An 18,878-nucleotide genomic window follows, 5' to 3' on the forward strand; every position below is an offset into this window, starting at 1 on the left:
GGCCGGAGTCCCGCGGCGGCGGCGGACGCGGGAAGTCCCTCCCGGGCTGCCCGGCCACCTGCGAACAGGCGGGTTCTCCGAGAACCGCCCTCCGCTCGCCCGCGTCTCGAGGAAGTTTGTCCTGTGTGGGTTTGGGTGTTCGTGACACGATGGAAGCAACTAGAATGGAAGCGACTTCGGAAGACTTAGCAACGTTTTGGTTTCCTTGAGTGAGTTGCCCAAAGAAATCTTGACGTTTTCGACTCTTACCTGGGCTTCTGTGCTCACGGTGTAGGAGCAAAACCGTGCACCCGTCCGTGAACGTGTGTGAGGTGCTCCAGGGGTAAACGAGGGGTCATATTTGTGATGCTTAAAGACTGTTTTTTCATCTTTGCACTGGCTCAAAGGCACAGCATTAACGTGCTGAAGCTCTGACAAGATTCGGCGAAGTAACCTCAACTGTTGAGCTTTTCGTCATCTCTTATACCAGCTACTGAGGGCATATGGAGACAGTGTTTCTCTAAATCGTGAATGTTTTTTGAGGAGGGAAAAAAAATCCTTGAGGCTGTAGGGTACTAAAGTGAGGGGGAAATGTGACTGAAAGGAAAAACAGGTTACAAACTTAACACACTGGATGTCAGCAAATTCATGCCTGCTAAAGCCCCCAAAAGTCGAGTGGCTTCATTTCTTGTGTCAAAATAAAACTACTGGATTTTTCATGTATTTTGTGCAAAATAGCTAAATGGTGATTTTTTTTATCAGTTGTGAAAATAAAGATAAATTCACTACTTGCTCTGGCAAAATTAATTAATGTTAATTATATCATTAGTGCCTGATGACAAGCACTAAGGTTTTCTTTAGAGGAACAGGAATAAAATCACATATAAATGTAGTTAATATATACATTATTGGTAAAGAGAATCTGTATCATTACTATTCAAGACCAAAAAATCACTTGGCTTCTGATGCAGAATTAATTTAAGAACAGCAACAAGATATCTTTATAAAATTCCCTAATTAAAAACAGAATTCTCAACAAGTTATTCTGTATTTCCCACACTTTCTCTCCCTTCCCCCATACATTTTAATATTTAAAATGAAAATAAACAAGTTTAAGAAATGTTTATATTCAACAATATTTTCTTTTAAACCACCGATTTTTAAATGAATACTAAATAATGCATTGTTGCTTATTTGACAACGGGAAAACGTCTTCATTCTCTTAAAGAACGAGTCTGTTTAAATGTTTGGATATCTGGATTTTTTTTTGAAAACTAGTACCTTTTTTGGGCAGTGTTTAGTGGATGATTCTTGAGAAAGCAATAATGCCTCTTAATTATCCTGTTGATATTTACTGATACCTGAGAAAAAGATTGGATTGTGCATGTGTGGAAGAGAGGAACATACTATTTTGATCTGATTCTTTAATCATGTTTTAAATTTGTGTTGGAATTTACTTAAAACACTTTGGGTGCAGTTCTTCAAAAGTTTTAAAAAATAAAAAATATTTTCCAAAAATTCTTCAATAATTTAGGTGAAATGGCAGTTACAAAATATAGCCAAAGTTTTAAGTATATGCGATTTTTTTCAGGAAAAAGTAAAGTAAAAAAGTGTATGGTGTGATTGATGCATATCACTCTAATTTATGAAATTGCACACTTATGTTTCTACTGGTATTACGTAAAAGATAAAGATATGCTTTAAATATTTTGGCATTCTTTCTAATCAAATCAAATAGGACTTATTTAATCCATTTAATCAATGATGACCCATCAAAATTTAAACATTGAAAATCTATTGTGTTTCTAAAAATTGTGCCTCTTTTACCCCCTTTGGATCCTTTACTTGGTGGCTAATGTAATCAAAGGAACAAAATTGCATTCCTCTTCAAAGGTCACAAATACTTTTTTAAAGAGGTTAATCTTTATTGACCAGCTTATGAAAACTCTTTTAGAAAATTTTAGAAATTCTTTTAAAGTGGATTGTAAATTAGTATTTAAGGCACTTGAGTCAAAATTTTTTCAGTATTGGAGCATAAAGAAATCATAACTAATCCTGACACTTGTGGTAAAAACTAAAATGTAAGAATAAATGGTTTCTGATTCAAGGGCTTGGTGTCTAAAGAGAGTATAAAATATTTTTAGTGCACAAATATTCTTTATGTTCAAAGTCCTAAATGCTTACGAGATATACCATAAACTGTCATAGCTATTTCAACACAGGAATTATATTTTCTTTTTAAAATTTATTTTAAAAATTATACTGTGAAGTATACATTCAAAAGAAATTATAAAACAGGTTTATACACTTTAAGGAATAACAAAATAAACATGGAGCAACAAGTTTTTAACAAATACTTGGTGAAAAGTAGATTTTTAGTTAGTTATAATATCAGTATTTAAATTTGATATTGCATAAAATATATCTATGTTTTAGGGATTGTGTTAAATCTTTTAGAGTAGTAACTGTTACTATATAGGGACACTTTTTAGGAAGAAAAACACTTTAAATCATAGGTTATAAAAGATCTATAGGGCTTTGCAAATTCATGGGGTTTCTTGGTAGAAAAGATGTACTTTATGTCTATTTATTTTTTTATGAAAGAGCACCAAGAGAATCTATCATCTTGTTTCCTAAGCATGAATATTTGACTCCATTCAAAGCTATCGCTTCAAAACTTGATTTCATTGCTATTGACTCTCAAATTCGTATTTCTAGCCCAGACCTCTCTGTTGGGTTTCATATATTATACCTGTACAAAATAGGCCATTGGATTTTAGACCTTAGGAAGCTAATGATGTTTGGGACTCATTTCAAAATAGTCAAGGAAGAGAAGGAGTGGGCCAAGTATAGATGAAGCAAGATTAGCCTTGAGTTAATAACTGTTGAAACTGAGGGATAGTACATATGACTTTATTATAGTGTGCTTTTGTAGATTGAAATTTTTTCCATACCATAATAGATTGTGAATAAAAAGGTATTTATTCGTTTGAGGAAAGTAATCTTTGCAGTGGGTTGAGAAAATTGAACTTCCATGTTTTGGAGTTTTTACATTATTATTCTCATATATTGTTTTCTTTGATTTGCTTGAGTCTTACGAAGTAGGTGGTAAAATATAGGCTAAGTGATTTGATTACTTATTCAAGGTTACATAGTTGGTAGGTAGCAGATCTTGATACCTTCAGATTCTATGTCCTTTTGCTATAGATTCTTCAGATTCTATGTCCTTTTGCTATAAGTCTTCAGATTCTATGTCCTTTTGCTATAAGAGTTACCCAAAATTTTTAGTATATTAATTTAAAAATACCACATCATTTGAGAATCTGATTACTAGGTTAATATCAACAAACGTGCTTTAATGTAAATTTAAGTTGTAAAATTTGAGTTTTGATAATGGAAAATTATTTCTTGGATGTTCTTTCCTTTCTGTTCCTGGTATCACTTAAATCTCATTTTAATGAGTTTTCAGAGAGATATGAATAGAACTTTAAATGAAGAAATGAGTCTGATACCCTCTCATCATTCTACTTCCCCTAATAACTTCTTATTAATTTTAATTCCTTACTAATTTTAATTTGTAAGGCTTTTTAAAAAATCCTTATTGGTTTGGTTCATATTTATGAGTGGTGTTTTCTGTTCTAGACTGAAACTTTTTTGCTCCTTAGAACATTGCTACATCAGTGTTCTAATCCAGGGAAAGTTATGTAACAGATGTAGAGTTGGGATCAGATTAATGGCTCTGTATATAGGTTTAATTTATTTGTAAGCAAACATTTAGAATTATTTTCTAACTGAAGTTGGGAAGTTCTCTTTTTGAGTTTTAAAACTTGTAGCTTGATTTTTAAAATCTCATTGATGGTAAATCTTTGTCTTTTTAGAATAAATTTTATTTTTCAGTGCTAAATCTGGAAATTTAAAAATAGGTTAACAAGTTGGGTAATAGAGATCACATCATTTTATAGGTTTCCTTTACTGAAAAGCAAAGAGCAGAAGTCTTACTTAAATTACACCTTTACTAGTTCAGTTATTTAAACTCTCATCCATGATTCCATTCTTAATGATTTATTCAGTCTTCTCCTTACCAGATGCAAAAAATGAAGATTGTCTGTTTGTATTTATCAGGTGTGAAGAAATCTAGTAGCACCTATGTTCTCCCTGTATTTTCTCAGTTGACGCATATACTTTATTGTGACTTAGCTCAGCCTTGATTATCCTGCATACCTTTTTATTTGAACTTTTTATTAGGAACTGAGATTTTTCTTTACCCTGAAATTGTATTCCAATAAATAAGTCAGCTAAACCTTTTATTCCAAGAGAGATTGGAAATCAGTAGGGATCCTAGTGCTAAGAGAAGTCTGAGAATTCAAACTAAGTTTTCCTGTACTCTCAGCCCTTGGCACAGTGTCAGACACAAGGTAGGATTCAACAGTGTTTTTGAATTGAATTAAAGACCTAAGTCAGTTATCATTCTTAAAGCATATTTATATGTAATTCTTCTCAGATTCAGAGTTGTCTTTTTTCTTTGTGGTATCCAAAATCCGTATTGAATAGGTTTGATAGCATATTTTCTTAATTTCTTTTAATCATCCTTAGAATCAAGACTTTTTGGTTACTTCTCACTATAATATTTCTTGTTAAATGTGAGACCATGTCAACATTTAGTTCATTAAGATTTTCATTTATAAAGTTATTTAAAAGTTCACAACATTTATATGTACATTTTATCAAATGGTTTTCAATTTAATGCCATGTAATTATCATCCGCAGATCAAGAAATAGACTATTATTGGCACCACATAATTTTCCCGGTTATCCTTTCCCTATCAGAATCTCTTCTGTCTTCCCAGAGATACCCACTATCCTGTTGTTTGTAGTATATATGCTTCTCGACTTACTATGAGATTACATCCCGATAAATCCATAGTAAGTTGAAAATGCATTTAATACACCTAACCTACTGAGCATCAGAGCTTTGCCTAGCTTACGTTCAACATGCTTACATTAACAGAACACTTACATTAACCTATAGTTGGCAAAATCATCTAACAGAAAACCTGTTTTATAATAAAGGAATGAATATCTCATGTAATTTATTGAATACTGTACTAAAAGTGAAAAACGGAATGGTTTATGGGAACTTAAAGTGTGGTTTCTACTGAATGTGTATTGCTTTTGTACCTTCATAAAGTCAAAAAAACCTAAAGCAAATCATTCTAAGTATAGTAGGATAATCTGTAACTGTTTCCTTTCCTTTTTTTTTACTTAATCACCTATATGTATATTCCTAAACAGTATGGATTCATTTTGCCTGTTTTGAATTTTATATGAATAAAATTATATCATATTTTGCAACTGTTTTCAATTGATATTAAGTTTATAATGTTTGCAATTGTGTTTCTGTAGCGTATTCATTTTTATTGCTGTATGTTGTATAGTATTCCCATTGCATCAATATACCCTGGTTGATTTTACTGTTGATATTTGGGTTGTTTCCAGTTTGGGACAATTATAACTGTATCATTCTGAATATTCTTTTGTGTGTATCTGGCGCACATAAAAATGAAAATCTCTAGGTTATATTCTAGAACTGAAGTTTCTGAGCCATAAGAAGTTTATATTTTCAGCTTGACTAGATACTGGTACATTTTTCCAAATTGGTTGTGTTAATTTACATTCCCAAATAGTGAATGAGAATTCTAGTTTCTCCATATCTTTGCCAAAGCTTAGTGTTGTTAGACTTTTAAAATTTTCTCTTTGTTGGGTGTGTACTGATATCTCATTGTGGTTTTAATTTGTATTTTCTTGATTACTGATTAGATTGAGCCCCTTTTGTTTCTTTCTTTCTCTTTCTTTCCCTTCCTTCCTTCCTTCCTTCCTTCCTTCCTTCCTTCCTTCCTTCCTTCCTTCCTTCCTTCCTTCCCTCCCTCCCTCCCTCCCTCCCTCCCAGTGTCTCACTTGGTCACCCAGACTAGAATGCAGTGGCTTGATCATCGCTTATCACAGTCTGGACTTCCTGGGCTCAAGCGATCCTTCCACCTTTCTGAATAGCTATGGGATAAAGGTGCATGCAACTATGCCCTGCTAATTAAAAATTTGTGGGTTTTTTTTGTTTTTTTTTTTTTAGAGAGAGAGGTCTCATTGTGTTTCCTAGGCTGGTCTCAAACTTCTGGGATCAAGCAGTCCTCTAGCCTCAGCCTCCTGAAGTTCTGGGATTACAGGTGTGAGCCACCGCGCCTAGCCAGTGAAGTGCCTGTTCTTATACTTGCCTTCTTTCCTTTATTAGACTGTCTATCTTTTCTCTGATTTGTAAAAGCTCCTTATATATTCTGTATACTAGTCTTTTGTCAGTTATCTGTGTTGCAGATATTTTCCCCACTTTGGGTATTGTACTTTCATTCTTAGTTGAGATTTTTTTTTTTTCGAGTTTGAGTCTCACTCTGTCGCCCAGACTGGGCTCCAGTGATCCTTCCGCCTCAGTCTTCCAAGTAACTGGAACTACAGGTGCGTGCTACCACGCTGGCTAATTTTTTTGATTTATTGTAGAGATGAGGTCTCACCAAGTTGCTCGGGTGGGTCTCAAACCCGCGGGCTCAGGCAATTCACTCACCTCGGCCTCCCAAAGCGCGGGATTATAGGCTGAGCCACCAAGCCTGGCCAGTTGAGCTTGTTAAACATTTTTTCCTGATTGGTGCTTTTTGCATGTGTTATTTAGGAAGTCCTTCCTTACCTCATGATCATGAAAATATTTTCCTGTATTTTCTTATAAAAGATTTCTTTTAAAAGTTTTGCCTTAAATATTTATCATCTAACTTTTGTGTGTGCAGTATTTGGCAATGGTTCCTCCTCTTCCTTCTTGAAACTTCATCTGCTTACATGACTGCAAATGTCATCTTTATGTTGCTAATTCTACAAGTCTGTATTTTTGGTATTGACTACATTCCTTAGCTGAGACCCTTATTTCCAGCTGCCTCCTGGATCTTTCCACTTGAATATCTTGAAAATATCTGCTATACTGAGCTCATTTTGTATCCTTATTACATTCTGTTTAGATTAGATCATTGTGTAAGGAAAATACATGGTGGAATCTTTTACTCTTTTCCCCTTCTCCATCCTAGTAGCCATCATGTCCAGGTGATTCTACTTCTGAAATGCATCTCAAATCCATTCTTCTTTCCAGTTCCACAATTAACTGCTCAGTGTTCCATCTAGTCTGGTACAATAGCCTTCTAATTGGTTTTCCTGCCTTCCTTCTACCTCCCATCTGTAGTCAGTCATTCACACTGCCACAGAATTTTCTTTCTAAGACAAAAATCACATTTCTTTACTGTTTTTATGTCTTTTCATTGCCTTCATTATAACAAAAAGTTTAAATTTTTCACATGGCTTCTACCATTACTCTGCAGGAATCTCATGTTTTTAGCCACACCAGGCTACTTATTATTTCCCAAAGAAGCTGTGTACTTTCATTGTGCCTTTTTTCAAGTTGTTCCTTCTGCTTGGAATAGTCTTCCTTCCACCTCTTCCCACTGGGAAAATCCTGTTCCTTCCACTACCATTCCCAGTCAGACTTAATCTTTCCTGTCTCAGGGCTTTCCACAACACGTTGCTTCTAATTTTATTTCATTGTTTATCATATTGCTTTATAGTTATTAGTTTATATACCTGCCTGTCATGCTAGATTATGAGGTCTTTGAAGACAGAGAATATGTTTTATTAATCTTTTTATTCTTAGCACCTAGCAGTGCCTGATACATAATGGTACCAAAAAATACTTGAATTAAATTTAAGAATTGTGCTAAGTTTAAAAAAAGAAAATGGAAATGTATGCATCAACTCAGAGTCATAATTAGGGAAAAATGTTGATGAAAGAGCACACTACCAATACTTTTAAATTGTTTTAGTAAAGATACATACCTGTTACCTGTTTTGAAGTTGATCAGGGCTGTTGTGTTTTGCTGTACCATAATCCACAACTTAATAAGTTATCTGGGCTATTTTATTTGGGTGAGTTCTAGCTAAAAAGAATAGAGCATATTGCTGTGGTTCAATGCTTACTGAAGGGGCAAAAATGATCTTAAAAGAATATATGAAATTGACCGTCTCCTTATTTTTAAAAGGGTGACTTTTGTTTCAAACAGACTTAGAATACAAAGTTAGGTAAAATTAGTTTTTAAAACTAGGAAATTCACAACACTACTAAAGAAATGTGTGTCTTTTTTAGAGACCACATTAATGAGCGTAGTCTAATTATAAGTGTTATAGTACTGATGAATGTATTTGTTTTGAGGGTGCTTTCTAACTTCTCTTCTGGAAGGTGCTGGTGAATCAGGTACCCCTTAGATTTAAACAGAATAATGATAGGTTAAAACTTTCTGCATATGCTAATTTTGTAGACTCTCATAAAAAAAGAAAACCTTTGGTGACTGGAGTTCAAATACTTAAAGCTCACACAACACAACTGATTTGTGGCTAGACATTTTTTACAATATTTTACAGTTCATCTGTAGGAAGCAGAGTTAGTCTCCAATAACATTTTTCTCTTTTCATGCTAACATATTCATCATATACATGAGATTACTCTGAATAAAAAATGTTCTTAACAGAAAATTTAAGAGCAAATGAATTTTTCATTAAGATATTATATATTATATCTGAAGTTCTGACTGAAGTAAGTATTTAAAGCAGCTTGAAAAAAGTTGTCTCCTGTGTCTTCAGGTAAGTTATCTTTTGGTGATAAATTCATAGATTTTGAAATAAATCAGCCCCAATCATTAAAGCATCTTTTAGATAATTATGATTAATTGAATACATGTGTTTATTTTTACACTCTTGAAGACACACTAAAGTGAAAGTTAAAGAATAAAAAAGGCATAAATTCTATAATGATGAGAACATGAGAGGAGATGTCAGTGGAAATTTGGAAGCTGAAAGATTGGTGGATGAGTGATAGTTAAGTAAAGAAAGCTGAACCCCAGCCTGTGCAGCTGCCTTCTGCCTGCCACCCCGGCTAACTGGGATAGAGAATATCAGCCAATGGCTGTACAGATACTGATGGTTCCCAGGCAAGTGGTCAGCGTGAATTCTCTATCTTGGAATATCTTATTGCAGTATATTTATTTAGATTTTTGCATGTGCAAATAGCTGAATATCATAGACAAAATATGTTATATAAGCATATGTTATAAATTGTTTGATTATAGGATTAGGATTATGGTACTAAGAAAGAACCTCAGTGGCTCTGTTAATTCAGCAAGAGTAACTGGAAACGTAACATCTCATCTGGAGCTGCACTCCAATATGGTAGCCACTAGCCTTATGTGGCTTTTGAGCACTTGAAATGTGGCTAGGCTAAATTGAGATGCAATATAAGTATAAAATAAGTTTTCACAGTCTTAGTGTAAAGAAAAGAATGTACCATGTCTCATTAATACATTTTTATAGTAATTACTTTTGAAATAATATTTTTGGTATATTGGTTTAACCCAATATATTAAAAGTAATTTCTCCAGTTTTTACTTTGCTAAGTATAGATTCTAGAAAATTTAAAATAACATATGTGGCTCCTGTTCTTTTTAGTCAATTCAGGTCTGAATAGAAGAATTAATACCTGGGGATGGCTGGTATGGTTCTCTGATCTGTCTCTTCCAGGGGCTGTTTAGAAGGAAGGAAGGAATTCTGTGGCTGGGCACAATGGCTCATGCCTGTAATCCTAGTACTTTGGGGCTGAGGCAGGAGGATTGCTTGAGCCCAGGAGTTCAAGACCAGCCTGGGCAATATAGCAAGACCTCATCTGTATGAAAAATAAAGTTAGCTGAGTATGGTGGCGCATGCCTGTAATCCCAGCTACTCAAGAGGCTGAGGTGAGAGGATTGCCTGAGTTCAGGAGGTCGAGGCTGCAGTGAACCATGATTGTGCCACCGCATTCCAGCCTGGGTGACAGAATGAGACTGTAAAAAAAACGAAAAAGAAAAGGAGGTCGAAATGGGGACCTCATCTATACTCTGCAGTACCTCTCTGTAGCAACTAAAATATGTAATATACAAGATCATAGCCCCCCCCCCAAAAAAACTGAATTATTTTTTGGAGGGTGAGCCCCTTGTAGTACAGGCTTTCCTCACTAGGCAAGTGTTCTAGGAACCCATTGGCATCAGTATATCAGCTAAAATTGCTGGGAGAGGCTGCAGTGATTTTTTTTTTTTTGAGTCGGAGTCTCACTCTGTCGCCCAGACTGGAGTGCAGTGGCCGTTCCCGGCCACCACAGCCTCGACCTGCTGGGCTCTGGCGATCCTTCCGCCTCAGTCTTCCTGGAACTACAGGCACGCGCTACCACACCTGGCTAACTTTTTTGATTTATTGTAGAGATGAGGTCTCGCCAAGTTGCCCAGGCGGGTCTCGAACCCGCGGGCTCAGGCAATCCACTCACCTCAGCCTCCCAAGGCGCAGGATTACAGGCTGAGCCACTGAGCCCGGGTTTTTTTTTTTTTTTTGAGATTTCTTTCAACACGTTTGCTCATTTCATGATGGGTGATTTACAAGTGCACCTCCCCACACGGCATTGAGTATTCAGCAGTTTTGACCAAAAATGGCATGATCCCCATGCCCAACCTTCCCTATTCATCCAGTCTCACTCTGAGCAACTTTTTGTTTCTCTGGAGGAAAAAAGTCCTCAAAGGCAAACGTTTTGCCTGTGTAGAAGAGGTGAAGAAAAAATGGTAAAAGCACCGAAAAGACATAAAAATGAATGAGTTCAAAAGCTGTTCTGACCGGTGGAAAAAGCATCTCGATAGGTTTATTTCATCAAATGGAGAGTATTTTGAAGGTAACTGAAGTTTAAACAAATAAAAATACACAATTTTTATAAATAAATTGTTTTGGGGGGTCCCTCCTCATATACCTTTGTCAAACTACAAAACTGGCAGCCTTGTGAGTCTCCTATTTGAAAAAAAGGGAATTGCCTAAAGTTATTAACAGACCTTGCTAAAATTTTTAATTTCCCTGAATGTTATCCATCCATTATACCTCTTTAGCACAACTCCCTTGAATATATATAACTTTCTTTAACTGATTACTGAATGCTAGAAGAAAAAAACCACACCACTGAGCTAAGGATACCATGAAGTCATGGTTGCCAGCTGGTCTTGAGTGCTCAAGCTTTTTAACAGTTTTCTTGTGTTTCTAATCATCATTTTATCCTAGTCTTTACAGAGACCATTTAAAACCTCCTTTACTTTTCTCAAGTCTTCTATCCTTGTTCTCAGCAGATGACCCTAATTCCTCCTTCACTGAGAAAATACTGTAGAAAGCAGAAGAGATGGTTGTCTGTGACTTTCCGCTGCCATACCCACAGTCTTCACTCAGCCTTCCTTAGCTTCTGTCCAGTGCTAGGCTCAGTGATTCTCTTCTTTTGTCTGAGGCTAATCTGTTTCTGTGTTCTTGATCTTATCCCCTTAAGCTTCCTCAGAGGCCTCCTTTGGCACCTTCAGTTTCTTCTATATCGACTTCATCCCAACAGTACTTATATATGCACTAACCTCTGCCACCTTAAAAAGTCCTATCTTGATCCCTTATCCTCGTACACCTATCACTAGGTCTTCCTCTTCTTAATAGTTGAACTTATTGAAGAAATTGTTTACTTACTGTTGCCATATCACCATCTTCTATTTACTAAACTCTCTGCAATAAGGCATCTACCCCTAAGATTACTTTTGCCAAAGTCATTAGTTATGTCTAAAGTACAAGGGGATAATAATTTTCTGTCTTGATCGTATTTAACCTCTCTATAGCATTAGATACTAATAATCATTTTGTCTTCTATGAGACACTTTTTTCCTCCTGGTTTTTGGGGTACTCTACTCTCCTAGCTTTTCTCCTTACTCTCCTTTGTGACAACTCCTTTTCTGCTTACCCATTAAATATTGGTGGTCCTCAGAAGTCCTGCCCTGGGCTGTCCTCTCACTTTACAAACACTCCATGGGTAATTAATCCTCTCCCTTGTTTTCAGTTGCTATAAAAAAGTATTTGCGGCTTTAATCTCTAGACCCAATTTCTGTTTGCCTGCTGTACATACCACAGTACCTATGTTACTACATCTGTTTCTTGTACTTTATTTTCTATCTCAGTGAATAAAATTCTGTTAACCCCTGAGCACAAGAAGGAAACCAGAGAGTCATCTGCATTCATTCCACCTTGATTCTTTCTGAGTTCCCATTGTCAATTACTCACAAAGTTTGGTCCATTTTGTGACTGAACAGATGTTAATTCTATTTTACCTATCTATATTCCAAATTCAAATAAAAAATGCCTCTATAATCTCTCACCTACTCTATTTCAATAGACTAACTGCCCTTTCCTCAATCTTGCTCCTATATATAAAACCTTTGGTAGCTAGTTTCCAAAGATGATCACCAATGTACCTCATTTCCCGACTTGTGCTCTTGTGTAGTCCTCTTCCATACTGAATCTGAGCTGGTGCTATCACTCACTTTAAGTACTAAAATGTGGCAGAAGTGAAGCTGTGCCAGTTCCAGTCCTCAGTTTTAAAAATGCCTCATACTTTCATCTTTTGACCTATAGTGTCTCATAGTAAGTCCAGCTTCCCTGCTAGAGGAAACGTGGACAGAGAGTTCCTGAAACTACATGGAGAGCGAGAAAGACTCAGATATCCCAGACGAGTCCAGCAAGGTGCCATACATATGAAAGAGCCATCTCTGATGTTCCATAAACCCCAGATGACTTCAGCGCCCAGGCAGCATCACATGGAACTATAGAACTGTTTTACTGAGCTCAGTCAATCCACAGAATAATGAGATAGCAAAATGGTTATTGTTTTAAACCACTAAACTTTGTGGTGGTTTATTTCACAATAGATAAAGCCAAAACAAAACTTCTCTGTTCTATTTACTACTACAGTTTCATCTCTGACAATTTATCTTTGGTGTTCACCTTCACAAAGCTGTCTAAAGTTCCCAGAATGCCCTCTGCTTTTTCTTCTAAGATTTTTGCTCCTACTGTTAGAAACATTTTCTTATTTAACTTGTAATCCTTCCCCTACCAAATTCCTACTCAACTTTACCAAATTCCTACTCAACTTTTCAGGTCTTTTCTTAGACATTTTTAAAGTCCTGGGTGACTAGGTTAAATGCATAGCTTATGTACTCTCATAGTAGCAAACACCTACTGGCAGAATAATGATTGAGAACATATAGTTGAGCAGTGTGATATTTTGCAAGTTATTTAGTCTCTCTAAGCCTCAGTTTTTTCTTCAGTAAAATGAGGATAATGGCAGTAATTACCTCATAAGTTTGCTGAGAGTATATGAGTACTGAAAAACTGTTAGCTATTAATGTTATTAAAATATTCTCATAAGTATCTTTCATCACTTTATCCTTAGAGTCTAGCAAAGTTCCTGGCACGTAATATGTATGATAAAAAGTTTCTGTGAATGACTGAATGGATGAAAGAATTCAGATCATGTGATGACCCAAAAGAAAGCCTAACTTCATGCCTATTTAAACATTTTTTTTTTATTGTGGTGAGACATAAGTAGTACAAATTTGTTGTTTTCACCATTTTTAAGTGTAGAATTCAGTGGCATTAATTACATTCAGTGTTGTGCAACCATCACCACTGCCTATTTCCAAAATTTTTAAATCACTCCAAACAGAACCTCTGCCTCATTAAAAAATGAATTCCCATTCCTTCCTTCCCTCAGAGTCTGGAAGTCTCTAATCTACTTTCTCTCTATATAAATTTGTCTTTTTTAGATTTTTATATAAGTTATACAGTATTTGTCCTCTTGTGTCTGGTTTATTGCACTTAGCATAATAGCTTCACAGTTCATGTTGCAGCATGTATCAGAATTTTCTTTATTTTTAAGGCTAAAAATTCCATTGTATGTATATACTACATTTTGTTTATCCTTTCATCCTTTTGAATGCTTGAGTTGTTTCCACCTTTTGGCTATTGTGAATAATGTTACTGTGAACATGGGTGTGCAAATGTCTGTTCAAGTCTATTCCACAAGTTATTAGTAACTATTTTAAGATATTCATAGAACATGATAGGTATTATGTACCCAGAAGTGGAATTGCTGGATCATTTGGTAATTCTATTTTTAACTTTTTGAGAAATCATCATGTTATTTTCCATAGCAATTGTGCCATTTTATATTACCATCAGCAATACTCAGGTGTTCCAATTTTTCCACATCCTCACCAATACTTATTTTCTGTTTTTAACTTTAATTTAATTTTTTTTAATCTTAGAAAATATAGTTTACTTAGAAAGTAAATATGAAAGAGAGAGAGAGAAAGAGGAGATTCACCTCGCCAAGGTAGGGGAGGGGGCCAAAGCCAGGAAACATGGCCTGGCCGTTGCTCAAAGAGCACACGGCCACATCATAGCTTAGCAAGGCAAAGGCTTATTTTCTGTTTCTTACAACAATGACCTTTGAAATAAAATCTTAAAAATAATAACTGGCCAGGCTCAGTGGCTCAGCCTGTAATCCCAGTACTTTGGGAGGCTGAGGTGAGTGGATTGCCTGAATCCACAGGTTCGAGACCCACCCGGGCAACTTGATGAGACCTCATCTCTACAATAAAGCAAAAACTAGCTAGACGTGGTAGCGCATGCCTGTAGTTCTGGCTATTTGGAAGGCTGAGGCGGAAGGATTACCGGAGCCCAGCAGGGCCAGGCTGCGGTGGCCGGGAGTGTGCCACAGCACTCCAGTCTGGGCGACAGAGTGAGACTCCAACTCAAAAAAAAAAAAAAGCCAGGTGTGGTAGCACACATCTGTAGTTCCGGCTACTTGGAAGGGTAATGTGGAAGGATCGCTGGAGCCCAGCAGGTCGATTCTGGGATGGCTGTAAGCGTGCCACTGCACTTCAGCATGGGCGACGGAGTGAGACTCCAACTCAGAAATAATAATAGCTATCCTAAAATATATAAAAAGATATGTTTTATTGCTTTTGATACTATTATAAATGAAATTGTTTTTGTCTTTCTTGAATTGTTCATTACTAATGTATACAACTGATTTTGTGTGTGTTAATTTTGTAGCCTGCAACTTTGGAGAATTTACTAATTCTAATAGTTTTTAATGTTGATTCTTTAGTGCTTTCTACATAGATCATGTCATCTTCAATAAAGATAGTTTTACTTTTTCCTTTCCAATATAAATGCCTTTTATTTTCTTTCTTAAATGCTTTGGTGAATAGAAGTGGCAAAAACGGGTACCTTTGTTTTATTCCTGATCTTAAGGGAAATCAAGCCTGTTTTTTTCTATAAAGTAAAATTTTCTATGTAAGGAGAATAATTTTTCATATTTGGGATACACTTATTATTAGCTTGGCTTGAATGAAGAAACATAAGAGCTTATTGAGCACAAGAGAAAAAAATATGGGTGGGAAAAATGGAATGAAACCGATAAGCAGAGATGGGAGAACCTCATTAGACTTAACAAGATGTTGTTGAAACAGAGGTGGGATCAGGAACATCCAAGAATCACCCCACCTCTAGGAGGTAGTTCCCAGCTGTTTCAGGGATAGGTCCTGAAAGTATGAGCAGGGTTCCACAAGTTATTAGCAACTATTTTAAAATATTCATAGATCGTGACAGGTATTTTTGTAAATTAGGTATAAATATGAAGTGGAAAATAATAGGTATGGTATGTAAAAGTTTCCTGTATGCTTGGCTTCATTGATAATGGGGCCCACGTACTTTATTATCCACACTTTAAGAGTGAATGAAGGTGCTATTAATGATTCTCCCTGAAAAGTAGGTTTAAACTGACTTTCCTAGACAAACTGGAATACAGGATATACTATTCATAGAGTTCTTCACATTCATAAATGAAACCTATAGTTTACATTTAATCCTGGGACTATTTATTCATGATGGCATATTAATTAATATTCTGTAAAGAATTAACTACTGAAAAATCTAGAGGTGGGTTCATAAGGTTGAGCAACTTATTGTAAATAGCTTCAGTTCACACATGAACGTAGATAATAAAGGATGATTTATGAAGTATGTAGAGATCTCTGCTGCTGTTACCTATGCAGTTACATACAACTAAATTTCTGCTCAAAGCTGAACTGTACTTTAGGCAACTTCTTTGCCTATTAGATTGAGTCAGAGTAATGCTGATGGTAATGAAACTTTCTTTGATAATTGGTTATTAATTTATAACTTATTTCTGCTTACTGTTATTTTCTGAAAGTTTATAATAGCATCTATGAGTCAGTTGACTCACCTATATATAACTGGATCCATTTTCTGTAAGTAATATATCTTTCTTTTAGACTATTCTTGTTTATGGAAGAATATACATGTTACTTATATGTATACAAGTAACAAACTTTGATGTCAACTTAAAAGTTTAGGAACTTCTGTCATATTAGTAAACCATCATGACTCTGTGGTCCATAACCTTTCTTAAATCTTAAAAAGTAATTGGTTTATATTTTTAGCTTCTGCTACTACCTGGTAAGAGTAAAACTTTTCATAATTTTTTTTTTTTTTTTTTTTTAAGCTGGAGTCTCACTCTGTCGTCCAGGCTGGAGTGCAGTGGTACTGTCACCTCCTGGGCTCAGCCTCCCAAATAGCTGGGATTTCATGTGTGTGCCACCACACCTGGCTAATTTTTTATTTTTTGTAGTGACAAGGTCTTGGTATGTTGCCTAGGCTGGTCTCAAACTCCTGGTCATAAGCCATCCTTTCGCCTGTACCTCCCAAAGTGTTGGGGACAGGTATGAGTCACTGCATCTGGCCTCATTCATAGTTTTATAATTTGAATGTAAAGTGATATTAATCATCTTTTGTTGCGTTCCTAGCCCTTCTTCTGGTCCTTTAACCTGTGGCTGTTGCCCAAGGCCTGGTTTTCTACCTCTTACCTTCTCTACATTCATTCTCTGCATGAGCTTATTCATTCTGGTGATGAGAAATTCAGCTATTACCTCTGTGCTGACTTTTAAAGTGATCTGTTCAAATTGCTCATCTCAATTTCATCAAGTCTAAAATTTAACTCATCTTTATGTCAGACTCCTTTTCTCAACTACCTGAGGTTATTTATAACTGTCTTTCTTTCCATGAGTCTGTCTGTCCTATGTATTACTATCAGCATTATCCTAAGTAATTCATCTTTACTAGTTTCTTTAGTTTATTGGAGCTTCATTTGTTCATTGCTTTAAGTTTAGGCTTCTATGCTTTCAAAGCTTTTCGTCATCTAATTTCATTAGATCTATCTCACATATCCTTCCCAGGATCTAACGTTCCCCACTCCCTTGGCAGTTAGACTGGTCTCCTCTTTGTCATGGTGAACACATCTTGCTGATGCTGTCTAGTTAGTTCTGGAATACACAACTGAAGGTCTGCCTTATCCTGAGCCTTTCCTGACTGTACCAGGATCCTAAGACTATTCCCTAATCATGACATTTGTTTTACAAATGTTTAGCAAGTGACTGGCATTTGGTTCTTCAATTGTTTTTCCATTTGCTTTGTTTTCTTTCCTATCCTGTAATTTCCAGGAAGACAGACAGATCTATATTTATGTTAACCCCTTTGTGCTTCAGTGTAATCACAAGCTAGGCACATAGTAAGGGCTTGCTGATACATTATTTTATCTTAAACATATATTTCAATATGTACCTTAACCATAACATTTTTATGGCTTAATTTAATCATGGTTTTGGTCAATCTTAAATTGTCCTAATTGAAATTCTCATCTTTAGAGAACCAAAGCTTATAGAACCATGGTTCTTAATCCTTTTTAAAAATTATCAATTATATATATTTTTTATTATAAAGATGTGGGGTACAATTCAGGGTTAGGTATACAAACCTTGAGTATGGAGGTACCCTTGTTGATGAGGGAGGTATGCCCCTCCTTCCCCTGGCAGTTACCCTCAGCTGCCAATCCCTTTCTTATAGTATTATAATTGTCCAAGGTCCACTTATGAGTGAGAACATATGGTACTCTGTTCTTTGTTTCTGTGATAGATCACTGAGTATGATCAACTCCAAATCCATCCAAGTTCCTGCAAAGTCCATATGTTTGTCTTTCTTTATGGCTGCATAATATTCCATTGTGTGTATGTACCAAATTTTTTTAATCCAGTCCAGCTTCGATGGGCAACATGGTTGGTTCCATGTTTTTGCTATTGTGAATAGAGCTCAACAAACATATGTGTGCAGGTATCTTTTTTGTAGAATGATTTGAGTTCCTCTGGGTTCTTAATCTTAAGAGACCGAACACTCTTAAGATTAAGATAAATGCTTTGTGGATTAAAAAATAGGATTTTTTTTTTGAGTTGGAGTCTCACTCTTGTCACCCAGGCTGGAGGGCAGTGGTATGCTCATGGCTACCACAGCCTCGACCTGCAGGGCTCAGGTGATCCTTCCACCTCAGCCTTCCAAGTAACTGGAACTACAGGCACACGCTACCATGCCCAGCTAATTTTTTGATTTATTGAAGAGATGAGGTCTCACCAATCTGCCCAGGCTGGTCTCGAACCTGTGGACTCTGGCAATCCTCTCACCTTGGCCTCCCAAAGTGCTGGACTGTGCCCGGCCAAAAAAATATGATTTTTAATTTTTATTCAAGGGGTACATGTGCAGGTTTGTTACATAGGAATATTGCACGATGGTGAGGCTTGGGCTTCTATTTACCCCAACACCCAGGTGGTCGACATGGTACCCAGAGGGTAGTTTTCAGCCCTTATCTAGCCCCTCTCTCTCCTCTCTAGGAGGGCTCCAGTGTTGTTGATCCTTAAGATAAATATTAATACTTTGTAACATCCACTTTATTATTCTGAAAAAAAGTATGAGAAGTATAACCTATTTATGCATCTCATATAAAAAGATAATACTTGAAATCACATTAAACAATAAAGGAAATAGAT

The sequence above is a fragment of the Carlito syrichta genome, unplaced genomic scaffold (assembly GCF_000164805.1).
Source record: "Carlito syrichta isolate Samal-C Ts95f unplaced genomic scaffold, Tarsius_syrichta-2.0.1 Scaffold314798, whole genome shotgun sequence".
In the NCBI taxonomy this organism is placed as follows: Eukaryota; Metazoa; Chordata; class Mammalia; order Primates; family Tarsiidae; genus Carlito; species Carlito syrichta.